This window comes from Buceros rhinoceros, unplaced genomic scaffold (genome assembly GCF_000710305.1).
Source record: "Buceros rhinoceros silvestris isolate BGI_N320 unplaced genomic scaffold, ASM71030v1 scaffold5333, whole genome shotgun sequence".
Classification (NCBI taxonomy): Eukaryota; Metazoa; Chordata; class Aves; order Bucerotiformes; family Bucerotidae; genus Buceros; species Buceros rhinoceros.
Window position 1 is genome coordinate 1,506 of NW_010401745.1, and position 6,083 is coordinate 7,588.

Genomic DNA, 6,083 nt, shown 5'->3' on the forward strand with positions numbered 1-6,083 from the left:
TACTAAAATGTTCAAGTGCCTGCACTGGATATCTAACACAGTTCTTCCAAAGAATGACAAGTGTGAATTGAAAAGCGAAGTCCCGTTAATACAGAGTCGGAGAGTGTTACTGCGCCATTACGTATTAAGTCTGGAATGTTCTGGTCCTTGCATAAATCCAAGCAATAAAAAAAAAATACCAGTGAGAATCTTACAACATATTCAGTCAATTAAAATTCTCTATTTGACTTTTATTTCCTTTGCAGACCACAGACGACATCCTGGTGGCCTCAGCTGAATGTCCTAGTGATGATGAGGACATCGATCCCTGTGAGCCGAGCTCAGGTGGGTTAGGTTAGTCAACTTTTTTATTACTTTCTTTTATTTCATATTTGCATGCTGCAGTCCCCCAGAGTCCCACCTAGCGGGACAGTCCTTTCTTACAGAGCAGGGGGAAGTTGAATTGGGACCTTTCTACGCATGGCAGTGTCAGCAAAGAGGGAGAGTTTGCTATAAGTTTTTCGAAGACAGTGGATGTGAGCACACCAATAGTCGTGATCTGAGCAAGGTGATAGCATGACCGAGGACCTGAGGCTGGACTGAGAAAGGCATTCTAGGGCCCCTGCAACAGTGTTGTCGCGATATAGAAGGGACGACTTCACTTAGGAGAAACATTGCCATTCTTTGTGCCTTAAGCATTTCCCCCAAATATGGTAAAAGTACCATATTTCAACTGTCGTATTATGTCAGTTCTGAAGTACGGTTTATGGTATGGAATACTGTATAGATAGTAAAAACCTGAAGACATAGAATACAACACTCTCAAATTTCAAAGTGTTTTATGGCTTTTTTCCAAGCCAAGACTGTTCAGATTGTATGGTTCAGTTCTGATTAGAAATGAAAAATTTTGACACTCTAGTATTTCCTGTGGAACAAAAACTTTGTAGTGTTTTAGCCATGTCTTTCCTACTCCCACTAAATAATGGAGATTTGGCACTATTTTTTTTTTTTTTGGTGATATAATTTCCCAGTTACTTTTATATTCAATTAAATACTACATACCTTCTCTAAAAATCCAGGTATTTCTCACAGATGATAGGAATGCAAAACTTCTCAACAGGAACTTGAAGAATTGTTACTTTATAACCTTTTAAAAATCCCGGATAGTCCAATGAATTAATCCTGCTTTCTTTGCTAGCTTGGGTTAGCTTTTAACTTTCCTGAGTGAACAACCTGTGTACCATATATATATTTATCAGTATTTGTAACTCACTTGGATTCTGTGTTATTTGGCCAGTTGTTTTAAGTAATCTGGTAGTCTTTGTACATGCTATAATACTTAACGATAAAAGAATTAAGATCAGTTTGTTGTGCAGTAACATATTTAGTTCAAGTAGAAATCAATTCGATTTGAGACTAGTGTATTGCTGCAAATAACAACTAAGAGCTGTCTTAGTACAACACCCCAGTCTGAATCAGAAGGTATCTCTACGTAGCCTTAAGACAAATGAAATTTTCCTTCAGATGCAAATGTGTGGTTCCTTTTTCAAGTTGCATAGCCTAATATGAAAAAATTACTCATTTAAAGTAAAGGCAGAGACATTTATGACGAGTCTCAGTGTTTGATGGACCTGCAGGGTGGCATTTAAGCTCTTCTGGAAACCAAGATACTTAGAGATTTGATGAGAATACTTTGGAATTGGTTTCCTTTGCTTTCCAGTAAAAGGATTTCAAAGTGGTTTTCAGAATGCCATGAGATAGAACGACCATTCTTAAAACTGAGCAGCAACAAGTACACCCACCTTACACAATTTTATATCTTTCAGGAAGACATTTCACTTGCAGAAGTCCCAGACATCATGATCAGGATATTTAGGAATTGAATAAGAATTCGTTTTTTAAAACTTTGAAAAGTAATTTCCACAATATTTTTTTTTTGGGTGCTCTTTCCTTCTCATTTTCAAATTCTTGAGTTTAACAAGATTGTCTTACCCAGCATGAATCCACGCAGTGGCTCATGGAGCTGTGAGCTCATTCATGCCAATTGCTTACTTGCTTTAGTTATCTCAGGCAATGCTGTTTAATAGATAAAGTGACATTTATCTACAGTATCAGTCATCACCCAGATACACTTCTCACCTTTGTTTATTTGAGAATGGCTTTACTGTTTCATTTCTTGGATCCCAACTAGTACTGCTTTTTAAAAAAATGTATGGATTGGCACAGGAATTATGTTCTCCATAATCCCAGTTGTCTGGATCATTTTATCTGTCATTCTTCATATCAAAATATCACTTCTCCTCCCACTCTCAACTCTTAAAAACTATTAGTTTGCCTCCCTCTTCATTGGCCTTATCCTTTTCTCATATTTGAAGTAACGAGAACCAAAGAGGTTGCTGAAGTCATAATTTCTAGCATATCTATCTTTCTGTAAACTCTTTTAGTCTTAGTCAGTCTTATGAATAAGCTTTCTCCATAAATAGCCCCTGGTAGGTGTTGCTCCATCTCATTATTACTGGAGTCTCCATGTGGATTTGAGCTACTCCTAACAGCAGGCTGGAACTTAAGCGAGAGAATTATAATATTGTTGACAGTGACAGATTAATGATTCTTTTTTCTTTTCATTTGGGATAAGAGATATAAAAGGATGTGTCCCTCCACTTAAATTCTTCCAATGTTCAGTTCAGCTTTTTCCCCTTAACCTTTTTCTCAAACTGGAGTTGCTTCTCCACAGCTACTCCTCAACATCCTCACTTGTGCTAGTGAAGGTATGTTTCTTACCAGAACCTTCTAGGAGGCAGAATATGTGATGATTAGGACAATTTTACTATTATGTTTTCACTTCAGAGGCTGTAGTCTGAGATCCCATCAGATTTCTTCTCTTGCTGTCTTGACAGTCAGTCAGCAAAGGGATCCACCCAAGCACGAGAGATGATGCTCTCAGAGCTCTCAGGTCAACATTTTTCTATCAAGAATATATTTAAGGGATAGCCGGAGCCCATTGGTTTCATTGACAGAGCCTTCACTGTACGTTTCCATGATGGTTGCCCATAATACGCCTATTTCTAACCAAATTTCTCAGCTCAGAATGAGAGCCTATTCCACAAACAGTTTGAATATGGTATACCAATCACAAAAATACTGATTATCAATATTTTACTGATTACAGAGATTTATATTCCAAGTAGGGCTTCTTTTCTAGCATAAATATGTTGCAGTTTATAGCGGCTAATAAGTCTCAGAGTGCCACCAGCAGCTTCGCTTTCTGTGCACCTGTCTTCTAAATAATAAATGGACAGATGCAATTTGCAACAAATTTCATATAGGACATAAAAATATAGACCAGATTAGGAGCTGCTAAGCTCCTAATTTGCAACAACTTTCATACGGGACATAAAAATATAGACTGGATAGGAGCTGCTAAGCAGCAATCCCATCAACTTGTCTGGAACATAAAGTCACAAAAATTATAATTGCAATTTCATTGTGGTATACAAACTGCTAAATGTGCCGTAATTGGATGAAGCCATAACAAATTTATTAGCATGCAAAACTTAGTCAACATACTTTGTGTTATCTTTTTGTATAGTAAGGCAGCACATACTGCTTTCACAGTCCCTCCACGTTCTGCTCTAAATACTAGTAACACACGAAGAATAATGATGACGATAACGGTAATAATAAAAATAAATAATAGTTAATATTTCCTCAGCTTCGTGTCATAGAGGAAATAATAAAACCATATCATATTGCAGACGAGTTATGAAAAATGTTACTCGAAACCAATCCAAGAAAAAGGACCTGGGACGATTTACTGATTTTACGTGAAGAGTTATAAAACTGCAGGTGAACAAGTTGCCATTCTGCACATCAGGACTGCTGTTCCAGCCCTTCCGGAGCTCTGTACAGAGTTTTGATTTCTGCAGAGTTTCAGAGAGCATTTTTGCTACTCAGCTTATTTGTTCCAGTTATGCTGGGCTAGTATTTTATGTGTTAGCTTTATCTAGCCACTTCTGTAGCTCTTGAAATGTTCCGAAATGCTAGAGGGCCAAACTGGGTCAAATGAAGTGAAATCAATGAGTTTGATGGCAGGGAAATCTAGAACAGGGGAAAAGTCTTAGTAGTTTTTAGCATATGCATGAAGGTTCTTTTTCTGCAAATTACAGTTAAATCCTTCTCAATCTCAGTAACAGTTTAAGCTAGAAGTTAGGTTGAAATCCTCTCCTGATGGCCCCAGCAGAAATGGGATAGATGGATAGAGGTTTTGGCAATCTTAAAGCCGGAATATATGTATTCGCTGGTCTTGGAAGTTTTAGCAGAAGACAACCTTCAAGGTGAAAAAAGGGTCTTATAGAAACAAGCTTTTTTCAGGTTCAAACAAGGGTCTTTCTACCAACAGAAGTTCACGTGTTGCAGCCAAAAAAGATAGTTAAGCATCTCTTGATCAGTATTTGTCTGGCACCTCTTGGGTTCCACTTCCCAGGACAATGTTTGATTGGCATCAGATCTTGTCCTGTACTTGTTCTGTAGGTAAATAGGATAAAAACAGTCAGGACAGAGTTCAGTGATGTAAACCAACTGGTAGCATTAGTTACCTTTCTTAGCCCCAGTTCTCAGTTCTGAGGGAGAAATGCATCGGTTATTTTCCCACATTAGTAAGTGAGGGCCAATAATAGGATAGATGCTTATGGACTGATCTTTGAGCACATCTTGATTTTCCTACGTCTTGACCAGGCTCTTTGCATTGCTGAAAACAGCTGGCGACCGTCAGAAATATCCAAAGCATCAGTATAGCCAAGAGAGAGTGAACAAGCCACCACTTAAGATGACTCTTACAGTTCAGTCACTGCTTCCTGCACATGTACACACCTTGCTGTGTGATAACACGTATAGAACAGGTGAGATAGCTAGGAGCCATGTGTTCTCAAATGCTTTGTGATGGTTTAGGTTTCATCGCAAAACTAATACCTATTTTTCTAACAGGCAGAGCTGTGAAATATGGACTGCAAGTGATTTATGCTCGTTATTAGAAATTTTGCTCTTCTCCTGTCACAAGTTATTGCACTGTATTCCTGGTGCGTCTGGCAGCACCAGGTGAAGTGGCTCCTATAATTTATACATCACGGCAAGTGCCCTACTTAATGTGCTTCATAGAATTCATTGTGCAAGGAGCTGAAATGAAGAAAAATAAAATTACAGTTAGTTCATAGGGCTACTGTGTTGATTATGGCTCAAGACATAAAGGGAGTATTTGTGCCTCAGTCCAATTATCCTCTAGTTTTATATGTATTTCCAGTACTAGAAAGATCACTGGAGTGTCTTGATTCAGCCTTTTCAAATACTTAGATGAAATACTTATGGAAGTGTCTGTATGAGCTCCTACAGAGTGAAAATCATGGTTTATTTACAAACTTTCTAAACATTAGCAGTTACCATGTCTATACATAAAGGAATTGAGGGGCCTCAGGTATAGATTAATTTTCCTATAACTGAAGTTAAAATAGTTGTTATGGTTATTTGTTTTTTATAAAGCCCTTCCAAAGCAAAGAAATCAAATGCTGCATTTTTCCAAATTATTTTATTGTGAAATGAACCACTTCTTTGTCAATAGCCGAGATCTTAGTGTCTCTTACTGTGGATTACAAATATGGCATTTCTTATTTGAATTCAATTAAAAAAAAATTTTTTTGTAATTTGCCAAAGAAAATTGGGTTAAAAATGATGATTGATACATTGTACCAAGTCTGATCTCTACTCTTTGCCAGACACACCATCGAAACATGGGAATCCAAACCAAGGTCCTGCACATGGGTCGCGGCAATCCCAAGCACAAATACAGGCTGGACGATGAGTGGATTGGGGGCAGCCCTGCAGAGAAGGGGTTGGGGTTGTCAGTGGAGGAAGAACTGAATGTGAGCCAGTAATGCCTGCTTGCAGCCGAGAGGGCAAATCACATCCTGGGCTGCATCAAAAGAAGCATGGCCAGCAGGTTGAGGGGAGGCGATTCTCCCCCTCTACTCTGCTCTGGTGAGAACCCACCTGGATGCTGTGTCCTGTGCTCTCAGCGCTGGAAAGACATGGACCTGTTGGAGTGGGTATCGGGG

General features: G+C 38.5%; 1 protein-coding gene across 1 annotated transcript in view; it reads left to right on the forward strand.

Moving 5' to 3' along the window:
- Window positions 1–242: 242 nt before the first annotated feature.
- Window positions 243–6,083, forward strand: part of LOC104490123 (neurexin-1-beta-like) — a 20,250-nt gene continuing 14,409 nt past the window's right edge. The window contains exon 1 of the mRNA XM_010132371.1: window positions 243–324. The gene's annotated coding sequence lies outside the window, so the exon portion shown is untranslated. The remainder of the gene's footprint in view (window positions 325–6,083) is intronic.